This window comes from Bufo bufo, chromosome 1 (genome assembly GCF_905171765.1).
Source record: "Bufo bufo chromosome 1, aBufBuf1.1, whole genome shotgun sequence".
NCBI classification, from domain to species: Eukaryota; Metazoa; Chordata; class Amphibia; order Anura; family Bufonidae; genus Bufo; species Bufo bufo.
This window is the reverse complement of record NC_053389.1, coordinates 365298501-365318054: the sequence shown is the minus strand read 5'-3', so window position 1 is coordinate 365318054 and position 19554 is coordinate 365298501.

Below are 19554 nucleotides of genomic sequence, written 5' to 3'. Positions count from 1 at the left end.
CCAGCAATGCAGACACGACACACGAGAGACACTTCCCTACAGTTACCAGAAAATTGTGATTATAATGTGAATCTCCTCTCTAGATCAGAATATATGAGTTTAGGGGTATCTTTAATAGGAGTACCAGGTTTGGCCATATATAACCACAGGACAATATCAAAACTTGCCTGTTTTATGGTAAAACAGATAAATGTCACTAGTGCAGTTCTGCAAGATATGCTGCTGGATATACAATCGTATGAAAAGGCTATCTTGCAGAATAGGGCAACTATTGACTATTTATTGCTCCAACATGGTGTAGGATGCTCAGCGTTCGCAGGGATGTGTTGTTTCAATTTATCAGACCACTCCCGTGGAATAAAAGATAAAATAGGCCAATTAGAGGAGATGAGAAAACATATAAAACAGGATGGGGGGACTGGGTTTTTGGCTGAATACCTGACTTTGGTCAAATAAGATATGTTTTAGGAGTGGTACTCACCGTGGTCGCTGCAATAGTGTGTCTCTGCTGTTTTCTGCAGTGTGTGCCCTCCCTTCTAGCCATATGTCAAAAGGTGGCCGAAAGAGGGGTACACTCGACATTCCTCTATACTCTGGTAGAGGTAGAAGAGGCAAACACAACCTCAACAAAGCCTGAGGATTATACTCCTGAAGGGTATATGGAATACCTAAAGGCTTACAAGCAAACCAAGGAAGAGCAGAGAAAGAACCATATAGTATAAGGTATATATATAAGGTTCTTAGAGGGGATTGAAGGAGTATAAGTAACTCCATTTTGTCTTATTCAGCCACGTGTATTACATTTGGCCAGTACACTACAAAATCTCCCTTCCCCCTTTGGAATGTGAGAAACTTCCTGTGCGGTTTCAGATACCCATACATTCCTTAGTCCTACCATATAAGGTCATCTGGCTCAAGTGTATGCTGGCCTATGTGTCTATACCTGATTGGTCAAATGCTGTTACTATGAGTCATCTAATATGTTAATGCAGAGCTCATGTGTGATCGATACCATAGGTCGAATACTAATGCTAACATATGATTGGATGTCAAGGAAGCTCAACCCCCTCTATTATAACTGTTTGCCAACTGTGGAATAAACCAGAATGGATTGGAACTAGACATGTGTTCAGTTTTTATCTGATTCATTCTCCCAATACCGGATAAGGTTTAATTCAAGCTGATCACCGAAATAATGTGTCAGGGACACGTTAGGCAAGAGAGTATATTGCCCAACACTGACTAATCCAGATGTTGTAGATTGCCAAAAAAGTCCTTTTTTTGCAAACAGAATATGAAAGCTGTATATATTATACTTGAATTGAACACTTGCAGATCTTGAAAATACTGTTTTTTGAAAGAAAAAAAAAGTGTGTTTTTCAAACCCCAGAAAATGATGGGTGTATTTCTACCTTACATTTCACACTGACTAATACAGATGTTGTAGTTTGCCAAAAAAGTCTTTTTTTGCTAACAGAATATGAAAGCTGTATATATTAAACTTGAATTTAACACTTGCAGATCTGGAAAATACATTTTTTTTGGGGAAAAAATTGTGTGTTTTTAAAACCCCAGAAAATGATGGGTGTATTTCTACCTTAAATTGCACACTGACTAATCCAAATGTTGTAGTTTGCCCCCCAAAAAATTGTTATTTGCAATATCCCAAAAGCTCAGATGCAGTGCTGGTGCACTAAGCTTGCATAAAATGGCCGCCACCGCCGCCACCCACCTAACTAACAGAATTATAAAAGTATTTTTTTTTTTGTCAATGGCCTCAGTGCAGGGTAAAACGATTGTGTCCTGCACCCACACAACTATTTCTAGGTAGATCGTTGAGTTAGATTCTCTCCTATTCTTTCCCTGAAATCACAAGTCCACCAGCATCCTCTCTCTACACTTGTAACAGCAGAGTGACGTGCAGCGCTACGTGATTCAAGCTTATATAGAGCCTGGGTCACATGCTGCTCTGGCCAATCACGGCCATGCCATTAGTAGGCATGACTGTGATGGCCTCTTGGGGCAAGTAGTGTGACGCTTGTTGATTGGATGCAGTGCAGCCTTTCAAAAAGCGCCAAGAAAGCGCCGAACACCGAACCCGAACTTTTACGGAAATGTTCGGGTTCGGGGTCCAAAAATCCTAAAGTTCAGGTTCGCTCAACCCTAGTGCACGCGCCTACACGTACTGAATGACGGGTCTGCCCCCTTCAACTTCTGGGTCTCCAAATTGGGCACATGGCCTGAGCTTGCCCTTTACGCCTTGGAGGTGCTGGCCTGCCCTGCAGCCAGTGTATTATCTGAACATGTGTTTAGCACGGCAGGGGGCGTCATCACAGACAAGCGCAGCCGCCTGTCCACAGCCAATGTGGACAAGCTCGTGTCCATTAAAATGAACCAGGCATGGATCCCACAGCACTTGTCCGTACCTTGTGCAGAATAGACATGTATACCGGCCTTAACCAGCCATTGTTATACTACAGCGCAATTGCTCATTCTTGTATTTTGGATATTTCACACTTTTTTGGAGTGTACCCTAATTTTCAAAAACCAGCGTTGGCTACCTCATCCTCCTCCAATGCTGCTTCCACCTACAACGCTACGCCACCGCTTTCTCAAACTCCTACTCCATATGGACCTCCACCTCATAAATCAAATTATTGTATGTATTTTATTTTATTTTATGTAATTTCACTACTTTGTCCACTGCTATACCTAGTAGACAGGTTAAAAAAAGAAATCACTAATTTGTCTGTTACATTGTCGGGTAAAATTCACCAATTTTTGCGTGTGATGTACCACTGCTATACCTAGTAGACAGGTAAAAAAAGAAATCACTAATTTGTCTGTTACATTTTCAGGTAAAATTCACCAATATTTGGGTGTAATATATCCCTCCTCTACCTAGTTGACAGCTTAAAAAATTTCACTCATTTTTCTTTTACATTTTCGGGTGACATTGAGCAATTTCTTTCTGTCATAGACCCCTGCTCTACTAAGTAGACAGGTTAATAAATTTCACTAATTTTTCTGTTACGTTCTTGGATTGACATTTTACTATTTTGGACTTTAATAAACCCCTGCTCTGCATAGGTGACAGGGAATAAAATTTCAGAAATTCTTCTTTAATTGATGCGCACCACCTCCTTTCATTCAATGCTTAAACTTTAACAAGTTGTCCCACATTTGCGCTTCAATAATTTGTCCCACATTTGCGCTTTAATAATTTGTCCCACATTTGCGCTTTAATAATTTGTCCCACATTTGCGCTTTAATAATTTTTCCAACATTTGCGCTTTAATAATTTGTCCCACATTTGCGCTTCAATAACTTTTCCCATATTTCCACTCGATCCAATTTTTTTTTTTATCCATTTATCTCCCTTGGATGTGGTCTCTCTTTCTCACGCTCCCATTCCGGCGTGGAACCCTGATTCGCCGGTAACCGTGATCAACATGGTAGGCTCAGAAAAGAACATTGAAAGTTGATAGAGAAGATATCCAAATGGATGGTGGACGTCACGGGGGCACCTCTGCATAGGCGACATAAATGTAAAAAAATCGTCTGTGACATTTTTCAAATATTGCCAGATAGAAACCCCTGCTCTGCATAGGTGACAGGGAATAAAATTTCAGAAATTCTTTAATTCATGCGTGCCACCTCCTTTCATTCAATGCTTAAACTTTAACAAGTTGTCCCACATTTGCGCTTTAATAATTTGTCCCACATTTGCGCTTCAATAACTTTTCCCATATTTCCGCTCAATCAAAAAAAAAAAATTATCCATTTATCTCCCTTGGATGTGGTCTTTCTTTCTCAGCGATTTGCCGCTTACCGTGATCAACATGGTAGGCGCAGAAAAGAACATCGAAAGTTGATAGAGCAGATATCCAATTGGATCGTGAACATCACGGGGACGTGTGACATGGTGGGGCAGTATGTTTGCACATGCCTACACGAACTGACTGATGGTTCTGCGCCCTGCAACTTCTGGGTCACCAAATTGGGCACATGGCCTGAGCTTGCCCTTCACGCCTTGGAGGTGCTGGCCTGAACTGCAGCCAGTGTATTGTCTGAACTTGGGTTTAGCACGACTGGAGGGGGTTATCACAGGTTATATTTCCCAATGTTTTGGGGTGTACCCGAAATAAAAAAATATATAAATAAATTTAAAACCAACAAGCAGTGTAGGCTACCTCCTCCTCCGCCAGCGCTACTTCCACCTACACCGCCACATCCACCACCTCCTCAACCCTCTACTCCATATGGACCTCGTCCTCCTAGATCAAGATTATTAGTTTAAATTTTTACGTATTTTATGTTATTTGAAGTAATTTCCCTTTCCACAATTGTTTGCAGAGCACTTGCCATGCTCTTAACCACATTTTGCTGGCGTTTGCAGTCCTCTAGCCCATTTTGTGACATTTTTAGAGCAATTTTAGTGCTCAAAAGTTCGGGTCCCCATTGACTTCAATGGGGTTTGGGTTCGGGGTCAAGTTCGGGTCAAGAAAAAGAAAGAGTGTAACTCTTCTATCAGCACCACTGTTTTATCCAATTTAGGCTACTTTCACACTCGTGTTTTGTTCGGATCCGTCATGGACGGATCCGTTCATATAATGCAGCTTTATGCATCAGTTCAGAATGGATCCGTTTGTATTATCTTTAACATAGCCAAGACGGATCCTTCTTGAAAACCATTGTAAGTCAATGGAGGACAGATCCGTTTTCTATTGTGCCAGATTGTGTCAGTGAAAATGGATCCATAACCATTGACTTACATTCTGTGCCAGGATGGATCCGTTTGGCTCAGTTTCATCAGCGTTTTGGTGTCCGTGTCCAAAGCGGAATGAAGACTTAACTGATGCAAACTGATGCATTCTGAGAGGATCCCTTTCCATTCTTAATGCATTAGGGCAAAAACTGATCTGTTTTGGACCGCTTGTGAGAGCCCTCACAAACGGAAAGCCAAAACGCCAGTGTGAAAGTAGACTTAACTTGTCTTAAAGGCCTGAAGGGGTGAGGGACCCATCAACGTGTGCATATGTGAGCAAGCAGAGGGTCCCACAGCACTATGACTATGTGATGAAGAGGAGGTCAGCTTAGGGGCCAATTACAGTGAGAGACAGTATATTAAATGTGACTTTAACCCCCCTTCATCCTTAAGAATGTACCCATGTACTGCAGGACCTGCTGTAGTACATGCGTGCATTCTTAAGGATGAGGAGGTTATAGTCACATTTAATGTAATCCATTTCCAGCTCTAAATTGTACCGACATTAATTGGGGGGGGGGGAGTACCCATAGACATTGCCTCAGAACTTACACTATGAAATAAAGGTAGGGAATATGGTAAGTTTATAAAGTAGGTTTCTTGTAACATCAAGATTTGGACTCACTGCTTATGCATAAGACATAGACCATGGGACCACTTTTCACTCAAGGAGGGAGAGGGGGCAAAAATATAGGGATACTATCCAAATATTCCAAAAGAAATGGAGGGTGGAAATGGGGGGGGGGGAGCGGATGTAGGGAGTAGAAATAAATGCAGAAGAAAGCTAGATTGGGACCATAAGGAAGTGTGATCCAATGACCAAACAGTAAAGTACAAAGCAAAAAAAAATTAATAAAATACTGCACTGTAGGTTGTCATTATACCCAGCTAGTTGAAAATATAAAAAACATACAAATAAGGGGAATGTATAATACAAAGAAAGAGAAGTAGGGTGTCTTAGGCAGCTAGTAAAATGCTAGGCTGGAGGGTGAGATATTGGGCATAGGCTAAATAAATAAGTCGGGGCGGGGATTGGCTCAGCGACTGAGCCTTTGTCCAAGTATTTGGACTGGCTCCTAAGACCAGCACTCGTCAGCGCTCCTGCGTAATATGTACCTTGCCAGACTAGAGGACAGGTACGTTTATTCTACCAACAATCCTTTTCTCTCAAAACTCAAGGCGTATTCACGCTTTGTAGATGATGTGTTCCTCGTCTGGCAAGGTACAGAACAGGAGTGCGGTGAATTTGTGAAATATCTCAATAAGAATGATATGGGCATGACCTTTACCCTCAATTTTGGAGGAGGTAGGTTAGAATTCTTGGATGTGGCTGTCCTGGTGGAAGGCGACGGGTTGGTCACGGAGGGTTTTCGCAAACCCACGGCGACCAACTCCTTGCTCCACCATGACAGCTTCCATCCACAGAGTGTCAAGAAATCCGTACCTTACGGTCAATTCATTAGATTGAGACGGATCAACAGCACTGACAGTGGGTACCATAAACAGGCTCAGGATCTGAAACAGCGATTGGTTAGGAGAGGTTATCCTGAAGAGTTATTAGAGAGGGAGATGGAACGAGTAGCACAAAACTTCACACAAGAAAGTCTTCTGAAGAGTGGTCGTGAGAAAAAGGATCAGATGAAAAGGGTGAAAAGGGGGAATAATAGTACCAGATTCGCATTTTCATTTAAGTACAGCCCTATGGCTGAACGCATACGGTCAGTCATATTCAAAAACTGGGACATACTGAGAAGGGACGTAACTTTAAATGAATTGACACAACAGAAACCCCTGATTTCCTTCAGAAGAAGCCACACTGTGAAGGACAAGCTGGTCAGGAGTAGGTTTCAATCAGACAGGAACAAGAGTTGGCTCAATAGTAATCTTCCTAAGGGCAACTTCAGGTGTGGAAGCTGCTCACTGTGCACTAGCAATTCTCAGAAAAAATGTGTGGAGTTTGCCGGCATTTCATATAAAGTTAACACCTTTATCAATTGCCGTAGCACCTATGTAGTATACTTGCTATTGTGCACGTGTGGCCGCTTCTACATCGGGAAGACTATAAGATGCCTATACGAACGAGTCAGGGAACATTTTAATTCCATTAGGACAGGTAAAGGATGTCCGAGACTTATAGAGCACATTAGAAGAGCTCATGACGGTGATGTCAGCTGTATCTCCTTCTCAGGTTTAGAAACAGTACCCACGCCCCCGCAAGGAGGAGACAGACATCGTCTACTCCTACAGAGAGAGGCTAGATGGGTACTACGTACGCATGCCTTAGGGGATCTGGGTATGAACGATAGGAATGATCTCAGCCCCTTTTTGTAATACCCTGTGTATTAATTTTTTACCATATTATTTGTATTGTTTATCATACTTGACGTTGCACATGTCATTGTTTTTATACTTGTATCTATATTATTCCCAGTTATAACCTTTGTGCGGACGCAGCCTGGTTTGTCGGTTTCCATGGCAACAGATTGCGCCAGCATTTAAAAGGAACGATGCGTGAGCACGCATTGACAAACAGCCAGAAGAAGCGCATGTAGCGCGAAACGGCCGCCGCTGTTCAATGCTTGCTCTGGATCTGTCCGCCCCCTGCCTCATGTGAATTTTGAATAATAAAGCTGTTCTAAACGCACGGGTGAGTGCCGCTACTTATCTTCACTTCTTTATTGAGTACGCATTCTATCTTGTTTGCTTTGCCCAGCTGAGCACCTCCATACGTGTGTGTCCTCCTTTAGCCACGCCAGCGTTGTGTTCTGTGTGCGCCCAGCCGGTGCAGTGGTGCCGCTCCCCACCTTGCTTTATTTGTAAATAAATAAGTCATTTGTGGTCGTGGCTATCAGGAAAGTGAGAACGCCAGGGGACAAGACCCTCAACCTACCTAACTAACTAGGACTAAGCGGCTTGAATTGTGCCATAACCGCTGCGTAGTAGGGATACCTGAAAAGAGGGCAAACCCTGTAGAATGAACTTGAATGAGGGTGGGTTGAGAGGGTATGCCGCATCCACTCTGGTCAGAAGGAGGAGGGAGGAACGCCTGGCTAATTAAGGCTACAGGCGCCCCTCCCACAAATACAGGTCAATAAATCGGCCTTCCAAACTGCAGAGTTAGCAAATTTATTTACAGCAATATTACATGACCAGATTCTGAAACGCGAGCAACATTTCTTGCTTGGGCTGCGGAATATATCTATTGAAACAAGAGGTGCGCCAACGGCCTAGTTTACGAATAACGTCAGCCGGGACCCTGTTCTTTGAGGCAGCAGATGCAGCGCCTATCCTGAAAGAGTGCCCTGACACCATAGCAGTATTCAACCCTAAATTTGAGACTAAAATGCGGACATGCGTAACAAACTGCGAGGTGGTGAGGGGTGTCGTTGGAAATGGCATCAATGGTCCCTCTGGGTCTCGGTCCGCTAGGGCAGTTAGTAACTGCTGGAGAACCAGCACCGGGCACCAGGAATGGGAAGTCGGAAAGAGGGTAACCTGAGTGGGGGGACCTGTCTGGGAAGTCTTGGTGACTGGTAATGACAGTACCAAACCATCAGGGCTCCGGTTCAACTGGTTGATGCTGATAAACCTGTTGCTGACGTTCTTAGACGTGAACTCGCCTGGCCTCATGAAACCATAATATGCTATGTAGATAGCAGTTTTAAGCACTAAGGTAGGCAGTATACCAAAAGGGGCTCTATCCAACATGTCTGACAATTGTTGAAACAGTTTACCTGAAATGCCTTCTCTGCGCAACTGGTCTCCCGGACTAGACTTCTCTAAACCTCTCAAGGTGGCCTTAATAACGTGAGCGGAGAATAGGGATCCCCTGTCTGGATGACTAATGGATGTGAAATGTTGCACTCCGGCAAGGTAGGACCGGATCATATTATGCGACAGCTTACATTACGAATGGCAGTAGACAATGAAGGCCAAAATATACTCAATAAACCTGATGTCCCTCTGGGGATATATTTCTTGAAATCTGCAGAACAAGTTCCAACCCGTGATGTAAGTCCTGGCCGTATTAGCTGACAGTGACCTGGCCACCAAGCAATGTGCGGTGACCAGATGGCTGGTTAGTCCAGAACTAACGCCGAGAGAGGTGAAACTGTGGCCCCTATGTCGTCTGCTTCTGGCAAGACCTGCGAATAAAAGGGAGAAGTTAGCCTGGGACAAGGCATCAGCTGCCACGTTCTGGGTGCCTCGAATATGGGAACAACAATAATGGAAATTATGCAACAGGGAGAGCTGAACTAGACGTCTGGCGAAAGACATCACATGTGGTGATTTGGACCTCCCTCGCGTTAAAATGTCTATTGTAGCAGAATTATCTGAAACAAAGATGACTGTGGAATTGGCCCATAAGCTACCCCAAACATGTGCAGCCGCCACTATGGGGTAGAGTTCGAATAATGCTGAAGTCTGCAGGAAACCCGGAATCGTTGGGCCATGTTCCAGCTAACCAGTGGGTGCCAAAAATGGCAGCAAAACCAGTATCGGCTGACGCGTCAGAAAAGACCATGGGAGAAGAATCACTAGGGGCGGGTATGAAAAAAGAAACCCCATTCCAGTGGCTCAAAAAATGATCTCACATGACCAGATCTACCATAGCGTGAGCATCTAACTGCACTGGGCTATCCTGATGAGGTGCTTCGGGAAGAAGGGCCAACAACCAGGAAATAAACGACCTGCCCTGGGGAATAATGCGCATGGCAAAATTTAACATACCCAACAGTGACTGTAGATCTACCTTCGTTGTCACCCTAACTTGCGTAAACTTGTGGATGACTTCTTTAATCCTCACTAACTTTTCTTCTGGAAGTCTAGCCATCATATTTACTGAATCTAGCACAATCCCTAAAAAGGTAATAACACTGGAAGGGCCCTCAATCTTCTTGGATGACACTGGCACGCCTAGCTGGGAAAAGACTGCCAACAAGGTTTCGAGAGCCAGTGGCTGTCTACTCGGGGGTTCGATCAATAGAAAATCATCCAGATAGTGGATAATATGTTCACAGTGGAACAAAGACTTCAGGATCCAATGCAGGGCCTGCGCGAACTGATCATATAACCAAGGGCTACTCTTGGATCCAAATGTTAACTTCGTAGCAAAGTAGTATAGCTCCCTCCATCTTATACCATGCCATTGCCAGAGCGCAGGCGTAATGGGAGGAAGTTTAAAGGCATCAGATATGTTTGCCTTGGACTAATGGGAACCCGCCCCTAACTGCATGATGGTAGCTATGGCGTGATCTATGGTGGAATATTTCATGTTCACTTCTTCCGAAGGAATGTGGGAATTTAAACTGGGAATATGAGAACCGTGCGGGGCGGAAAGATCATAAACTAGCCTTTCCTTGTTGCTAAACTTCCCCGTGACTATCCCCACCGGGCTGACTCTCCAGCGATCAAATGGTGACACCGAGAAGGGTCGATAAGAAACCCTTTCTCTACCTCTGTTTGTAGAAACTTGTCTACTGAATTTGGTGCTTTCTCAGCCGACTGCAAATTCTTGCACTCGTACGTAACCTCAGGCAGCGTGACCAGACCTGTATGGAAGCCTATCAAGAACCCTGTGACCAGGAAATTTACAAACTCAGGGTCATGATGACCTCACAGACAAAGCTGTAAATAATCAGTGTTAATGACACTCATGTAGGATTTAACCGTAATTGCAAGATAAGAAATTAAAATGATTGCAAATTTGGGACCTGCCTAAAAATTTGATAGGGCGACCTAACTTGTCTACTGCGCCAGTACCCTTGTGAGCATCTGACAGGCCAGCTGGAGAGACTCTGGGGGTTGTCTCTGAACCAGCGGCTGTGAGATGACACCACTCAGCCGTATGAAAAATAGATTGACACAGGGAACACAATGGTGCTTTAGGGGCCCAGCAAAGTGTCTGCAGAAGAGCTCCGTATCAATGTTGGCCCAGTTTGTAGTGAACTGAAACTGACTGTGAGCTGCTGCAGCTCTCGCGGAGAAAGATGGTAGTCGTAAAATGCGGTACCACCGTACTTATGCCCCAAATTAGTAACTTTGTAAAGGTACAGATCCAACTCTTCTCTTCTGTCAGGACGGACAGAACAGATGACATCTCTATATAGGCTAAATGCCAGAACAAATTCTGGAATCATTAATTTTCTATTGAGCCTGTGATCGCAGCTCCTAAGAACCACGGAAACATCACCACATGCAATAACCTTATTTTCAGATATATCCCTGGTAGCAATCAGTAAGTATGAGAGATTCACTGCCCTCCAGTATGTCCTTTTTGATGTTAGCCAGGATGAAGTGTGGCGGTGTGATGCTGGGCACGGAGGACACGGTACCTGAGGGGCCAGAAGCGGATGTGGAGGCGAGAGGTATGTCCTGGGCAGAATTAGCAGCAGCAACATCCCGAGCCTCTACTGTCTCCAACCTTGCCTGAATGCTGTTAATGCTGTTGGTTATTAACCAACACTTGCAGGATAACAGGCCGAACTGGATGGACAAATGTTTTTTTTCAGCCTTATGTACTATGTTACTTTATGGGAGAGGCTTTAAGGTTACAGACGAGGAGAAGCGCTTACCCCTGACCAAAGCTGGCTGTGTTGTGCCGGGAGCCAGGAGCGAGGGTAAGCCTAGCAGTGGACGTACCCTAAAGGGAGTTTGAAGAAAAAAGGGGGGGGGGGGCGGGTATGAACAGAAGCGCCCTGAGGAGCTGGGGGCTGGAGCTTAAGAAGGTCAGATGCCCCTCCCACAAATTCAGGCTGACTTTTCAGCCTTCCAACTTATCGGAGAGGCTTTAAGGTTACAGACGAGGAGAAGCGCTTACCCCTGACCTAAGCTGGCTGTGTTGTGCCGGGGGCCAGGAGCGAGGGTAAGCCTAGCAGTGGGCAAAAAGAGACGAGGAGAGCAGAGTAGTGTCCAAAACATTTAATTTCTCTCAGAGAACGAGGTTACAGAAAGCCTGGGAAATCTCGACGTTCGGGTTTGGAATGTACCTCGTAAAACAAGACGAACGCCAGTGACCCATGCTTTTGATCACGTGCGCCGGGACACCGTTTTTTGATGCTGCGGACGCAGCCCCAATCTGGAGCGAGTGCCCAGTGATGGCCAGCGGGTTGTAACCGAGACCTGAAGCCAGCGTTCTGATGTGAGACACGAACTGGATTGAAGTCAGGAAATTCCAATGCAAAGGCAGCAGCGGGCCATCTAGGGGGGTATCTTGTAGCAGAGCTAGCAATTGTCGGAGGACCATGACCGGACACCAATCGTTAGAAGTTTTGAAGAACCCGACCTCCGAGGGAGGCCCATGTTGATTGGATTTCGTGGATGGAAGCCGGAGGACAAAATGGTCATGGACCCAGGACAATTGCCGCACCTGCAAGTCCTGATGTTTAGAGGAGGTGCTGGTGAACTCGCCTGGCCTAAGGAACCCATAAAACCCGAGGTACATAGCTGGCTTTATAACCAAACTAGGAGAGTGCCCAAAAGGATGTCCATCCAGCGTGGATGAAAATCTCCTAAACATCTCGCCGGAGATCGGCTGTCTACTGGCGGGAAGGGCAGCCTTGACTGCCTGCACTGAGAAAATGGAACCTCCGTACGGATTACGAAGCATGGCGCAGTGCTGTATCCCGGCTAATTACAGCTTGATGGAGTTGTATGACAGCCTGAGGTTGCGATGACAGTGAGCTATGAATGCCAGGGTGTAGGAGATATCGTCCAAGCAACCTTGCGGGTGGGACCTGGAGAAAACTTCATAAACCTTAAAGCCGGCTTGGTAGTTCCTGATGGTATTGGAGGAGAGGGAATGTTGTACCAGGTTCCTGGCGTGAGAAAGGAGGGACTCTAATCCATCACCAGGGAATGGAAGACCGGGAGAGGAGACCCCGTGGGATCCGCTCCTGGCAGCACCTGAAAAAAGAGGGGGTTCACAATGTCCTTAATTGCCTCGTATGTAGAGTAATACTGCATGGAGAACTCCTCAGATGGGATAAGCGCGTTGAGGCTGGGAACGGCAGAGGCATGAGACGCGGACAGGTCGTAGATTAACCGCTTTTTACTACAGAAGGACGCCAAGGAGATAGAGGTCAATATCGGCTAGTCATGACTGTTTCGCAGACCTTTTGGGACAGGCGGGACAAGGGTGAGCCCACAACGAGCAGATGTGGAGAGCCCTGCAACCGTTGAAGACGCAACCGTTCGCGTTAAAATTGTTGCAGACCTGGCTCTTACCCAGGTACACTATGGGCCAGCTTGTCAACCCCGGGGACGCCCAGTTGGAGACCTGAGGGACCGGGCAGGGACCTATCCTGGATGGGATTGACCGAGTTAGGACACCAGTCCGAGGAATGGAAAATGGACTGGCACCCTGAACAAGACGGGGCCCTGAGACCCGCAAAGTGGCGGCAAAACAGCTCCATATCGATGTTGGCCCAGTTGGTGACAAACTGGAATTGAACCAGGGCAGCAGCCACCTTAGCCGAGAAGGAGCGGTGGTAGTCATAAAATGACGAGCCACCATACTTGTGCCCCAGGTCGGTGACCAAGTACAGGTACGCATCTAATTCCTCCCTCCTTCTAGGCTGGGCCGAGCACACAATATCCCTGAACAGGCTAAACGCCAACACAAATTCCGGGATGGTGAGCTTCCTGTTAAGCCTTGCGTCCTTGGCCTTCAGGACAAGGGAGACGTCACCACAGTTGATGACCCTGTTCTCAGGGAGATCTTGTGAGGTGATAAGGATGGACACCAGGTTCACATCCTTCCCAGCCAGGATATCTTTTTTAATACTGTCTGGGATAAATGGGCCGGGGCCACCTGGAGAGTGAAAATAGTAATACCTAGCGAGGACCCCTGAGGAACAACGGACTCAGCCAGAGGGTGGGACGCCTGGGGGGGGCGGGGCCCGAGATTCCAGCACCGACACCCTGGACAGATCGTCAGCCACCGCGCAGACCAGGGAGTCAATGGAGGCTTGTAGGTGTGTCAGCGACTGCTGAATGTCCGTGGTCCCTGGCTGGACACCTGACGGACCCGGGGTGGGCATCAGTAGTTTGTATAGTTCTGCTTTGCGAGCAGAGGCCGGGTGAGGGATGCCCCTCCTATTAAGTTCAGTGATGAGCCTGGGAATCGTCCAGCTTCTCAGGGACACGGTGCTGGCCTGGCCTGAGACGGACGTTACAGGGAGGGACATGGTGTCCTCCACATCTGAAGCATGCGACATGCTTAACCTGAGATAAATGGCTAATACCTGTGCTGATGTCTTGGGCCACCTGACCTCGGTCAAATGTCGGGTAAGTGAAACGGTCAAGAATATGTTCCTGGGAGAACAAAACCATAAGAGTCGGAAGGGAGAATAGCTGGGGAGGATGACAGGCCTGGGCGATCCAGGAGGCAGAGGTAGGTGCAAGCCTGGGCGATCCAGGAGGCAGAGGTAGGTGCGAGCCTGGGCGATCCAGGAGGCAGAGGTAGGTGCGAGCCTGGGCGATCCAGGAGGCAGAGGTAGGTGCGAGCCTTGGTGATCCAGGAGGCAGAGGTAGGTGCGAGCCTGGGCGATCCAGGAGGCAGGGGTAGGTGCGAGCCTGGGCGATCCAGGAGGCAGAGGTAGGTGCGAGCCTGGGCGATCCAGGAGGCAGAGGTAGGTGCGAGCCTGGGCGATCCAGGAGGCAGAGGTAGGTGCGAGCCTGGGCGATCCAGGAGGCAGAGGTAGGTGCGAGCCTGGGCGATCCAGGAGGCAGAGGTAGGTGCGAGCCTGGGCGATCCAGGAGGCAGAGGTAGGTGCGAGCCTGGGCGATCCTGGAGGCAGAGGTAGGTGCGAGCCTGGGCGATCCAGGAGGCAAAGGTAGGTGCGAGCCTGGGCGATCCAGGAGGCAGAGGTAGGTGCGAGCCTGGGCGATCCAGGAGGCAGAGGTAGGTGCGAGCCTGGGCGATCCAGGAGACAGAGGTAGGTATGAGCCTGGGCGATCCAGGAGACAGAGGTAGGTATGAGCCCGGGCGAAGCAGCGGGAAACAGGGAAACATAGCATACCAATAAATGAACATACACATACCGAACGGTCCTGCTACCACTACGTATCCGTACAGATGACGGCAGGCGAATGGTCAGAGTGCAGTGACCGCACATGGAGTTTAGGCTGAGGATGTGTGTCTCCAACCCGGGTGAGTCGTACTCGTGGAAAACACAGCCCAGCGCGCGCCCCATCGTATGGCTTTGGCATTGTATGACCGGTTCCTAGCAACACAACAAGGCACAGAGGAAGTTTGGGCAGCAACGACATAGTACCAAACCAAGACACCCTCTGTAATTCACAATACGCACGTCCGACTCGATGTTAACACCGATAGAGGTCAATTTCAAAAGAAAAACTCCATCTAGACGTGTCCTCCAGAACTCATACCGCATGTCACACTACATGGACTCAATATCCTAGCCTACCTCTGCCCATGTCCTCCTAATCTCCCCATGTCACGCCGCATGGAATCCCTGACATAGAATACATCCGCCTGTGTCCCCCAGCCCAAATACTAATTGCCCTAGACTAGATCTACCCGTGTCCTCCAGATCGCATAAATCATGCTGCACATGACATGGGGCACAGTGAACAGTTTAACAGCTTAGTAATGAACCATAACATTAAGCCTTTGGTGGACTAAAGCATTAACCCTTTAGCAGTGAACCAGCGGGTCGCTGCACCGAAAACGCACATAACAATCAGCACCATTATCTTGCCAGACTGTCAGCAGTACACAGACCATCATTCATGGCTGTCTGTCTGGCTCATTGAGCTATACCACCGTTACATGTGACCTAGAGGTCTTAACAAAACACCATACACGGACACACCGCCCCATACTAGAGCTACCACAGTGTTTCCCGGCATGCATTCCACGCCGACCCTGCAACCGGAAGCAGGGAAAAAACCCTGACGACGGATCGATGGGGTCCTGTGGGGGGGGAGGGGTGCACTGCAGGACGGATCATGCTCGTCCTGAAGCAGCATGGGAGTGGTGGGACACACGGGGCCGGGAGCGAGTATCGCCAACCCCGCGATCCAGAAGCATGTGACCGCTGCTCGGAGGAGCCCTGTTGAGCGGACGGAAAAGCGTGCATTAGTTACCTGTCCTGGGGACGCGAAACAGCGATGTATGGGTGGCGAACGTAGCGGTTGTTTGCAGAGCTCACGACGTGTAAGGGTGTAGCACAAGAGCGAGGCGACTCCTTATGCAGATTATGAACAGAAGCGCCCTGAGGAGCTGGGGGCTGGAGCTTAAGAAGGTCAGATGCCCCTCCCACAAATTCAGGATGACTTTTCAGCCTTCCAACATGTTACTATGTTACATGCAATTGAGTAAGAGAAGTTTGTAACGTAGTCATAGAATCTTCGTCCTGAGGAGAACCCGCTGTATTCGCCACCAATAAGCGGTACAGCTCTGCCTTTCTAGTTGAGGCCGAGAAAGGGATACCCCTTTTTAACAGCTCTGACGCAAGTCTGGAAATGGTCCAGCTACGAAGTGATGGTATGTTGCCAGCTTCAGACATCCTGGTGACGTTCTCATCCACGGAGGCTTCCACAATATCAGACACATGCGACATGTCTAACTGCGGACAAGACTGAGATTTAGGACAAACTCAGCAGCATAACATCACCATCTGAAGAGTGAGCTGTCACCGAATTGCCAGAGGATGAGTAAATGCATGCACACTCCCACCGACGTGGTGTCAGAAACCGTAGAATCGGGCATGCAGTGAAGGTGAAACAAAGATGCACCTAACCCAAAGAAAGAGAACCACCCGAGTGAACCTCGAAACCCACTGCGTACCCCGTGAGCCCCATACATTCCCCAAGTGGACCGGCAAGCACTATGTAAATCGCCACGTGAAGTCTGACTAGTAAAGAGAATTGCCAACCTAACATGACCACCGACAATCGTAGTGATGTGAACTTACCAGGATCCTGAAAAATGAACCTGCATTGAACGGACAATAGAGGACCCGTAAGCTGACCATGAGTTCAACAAGAAAAAGCAAATCCTCGACCACCTGCCACCCCGTTTTTTTTATTTTATTTTATTTTTTTAAATAAATTTTTAAATTACATTTTTTATTTTTTTTTTACTACCTGATCCAACGGATTTTCCCCAACAAGGGACAAGGAGGGCTGGCCTGAAACAAGACGATTGGCAATTACAAGTCTATCTCAAATGCAAGCCCAAGTAACTAAAACCCAACTCGGCGTGCAGGGCACCACCAACCCCCTCATTTAATACAGCACAGAGTGAAGTGGGGTGACCCTGGGCACGACACCATGTACACCTAGCATGGCGCCGTGCCAGGACCTCCTGTAAGTATGAAAGTGGTGCCTGCAAGCACAGGCTGCCATAATGCACACTAGCTGACTGACCCAATCAGACCCCTCCTCCCTACCCCCTGCCTCTCTGCGAGCATGGCGGCCCGTGAAATACATTTAGATTGTGGCCGAGACGGAGTCCCACTGACTCCTGCACCCTAACGGCACTGGGGGGAGCCATTCAGCTGCCAGGCAGGAACGCTCCAGTGCGGTGCTGCTCATCTTCACCTAAGGAGCCGAACACACCACCGGCCGGACTGAAACAACGTGCTGTGCCTGCGGCAACTTACCCGATCCGGATACCAGGGTGAGGCCGTGACAACTCTCAGGTTAGTGAAATGCTGATTTATGCACCAGGGAAGTGGCACAAATTGCATTTGAATCGCGCAAGTACTTGTAATTACACTGCACTGCCAAAACTTCTGAGGCGATGGGCTGAGTAAGGGCTCATGCACACAAATATATTTTATTTCCGCTTCCATTCCGTTTGTTTTGCTGACCGTATACGGAAACATTCACATGAGCCATAAGGAAGAGGAGATAGAATCGCATTGAGCGCCACCACCTCTTCAAACAGCTGATTGGCAAGGGTGTCGGGTTTCAGACCCCCGCTGATCAGATATTGATGACCTATCCTGAGGATATATCATTAATATTACAGATAAGTGAATTTCAAAAAAATTCTATTCGTTCGGTTTGCCGAAAAAATTCAATTTGATCCAAATTTATTTGCGGCAAATTGTGTTAAAAAACAGCTATTTCCTGGCTGCAGAGAGCCTTTATAGTGGTGTAGAACACTGTGCCTTGTAGTAACAGGCATAGGGAGTCTTCTGTGGTAGTAAGACAATACTGTGAGTCAGTATGACATGCAGATGACATACTGTTAGATAAAATAATTAAATTAAAAGAAAATTAATACACCCCAAAAAAGCTGTAGAACAATGTAACTTGACCACAGAGCGGCAAATAAAACGTACTTGTTTTTCTCCCTAATACAACCCAAAAAAGGCTGTAGTACAAAGTAACTTCACCACAGAACGGCAAATAAGATGTACTTTTTTATACTTATACACCCCAAAAGAAACTTTAGCTTAATTTAAATGCACCGCAAAACAGTTAATATGACGTACCGTATTTTTTCCCCTATAAGACGCACCGGCCCATAAGACGCACCTAGGTTTTTGGGGCGGAAAATAAGAAAAAAAAGATTTTTAACCAAAAGGTGCGCTTTTGGTGGGTTTGGAACTAATGGTGGTCTGTGGATGGCACTGTTATGGGGGGATCTGTGGATGACGGACACTGTTATGGGGGGATCTGTGGATGACGGACACTGTTATGGGGGGATCTGTGGATGACGGACACTGTTATGGGGGGATCTGTGGATGACGGACACTGTTATGGGGGGATCTGTGGATGACGGACACTGTTATGGGGGGATCTGTGGATGACGGACACTGTTATGGGGGGATCTGTGGATGACGGACACTGTTATGGGGGGATCTGTGGATGACGGACACTGTTATGGGGGGATCTGTGGATGACGGACACTGTTATGGGGGATCTGTGGATGACGGACACTGTTATGGGGGGATCTGTGGATGGCATTGTTACGGGGGGGATCTGTGGATGGCCCTGTTACAGGGGGGGATCTGTGGATGGCACTGTTACAGGGGGGGATCTGTGGATGGCACTGTTAGAGGGGGGATCTGTGTGTGGCACTGTTATGGGGGATCTGTGGGTGGCACTTTTATATATGTGCCACCCACAGACCCCCCACCCCTTAACTGTGCCATCCACGGATGTTCCCCATAAAACTGTATACAAATATAAAATGTCTTATTCAATTAAAAGTGATTAAACATGCCCCCTCACTCCTAATATTACTGTACATCCTAACAGCTTCTGTACAATGTAGGCAGGCAGGCCGGGCGGCCAGCGCGTCACTCGCGTCACTTGCCTGAGCCGCCTGCTTCATTCATAAAGTAGGCGGCACAGGCACGTGACATCAGGGAGTAACGCTGCCGCCCCCCGACCTGCCTGCCTGCATTCTACAGAAGCGGTTAGGATGTACGGTAATATTAGGAGTGGGGGGGCATGTGTAATCACTTTTAATTGAATAAGATTTTATATTTGTATAGTGCAGCACTGGAGCGGCGGGGCTATAGTACAGTGACTGCACCGCCCCGCCGCTAGCGGTCCCCCAGCTCCTCCTCCCAGTCCCTCTCTGCTCTCTAGTACATCACAGCCAGCGATGTAAAACTGTCAGCATTTGCCCCATAAGACGCAGGGGCATTTTCCCCCCATTTTGGGGGGGAAAAGTGCATCTTATGGGGCGAAAAATACGGTACGTATATTTTCTATAAATACACCCTGCAACATAGCACTTGCACCCCAATAACAAACAAGGTTTGTTGGAATTACAGTATAATTTAGTGCAAACCTAA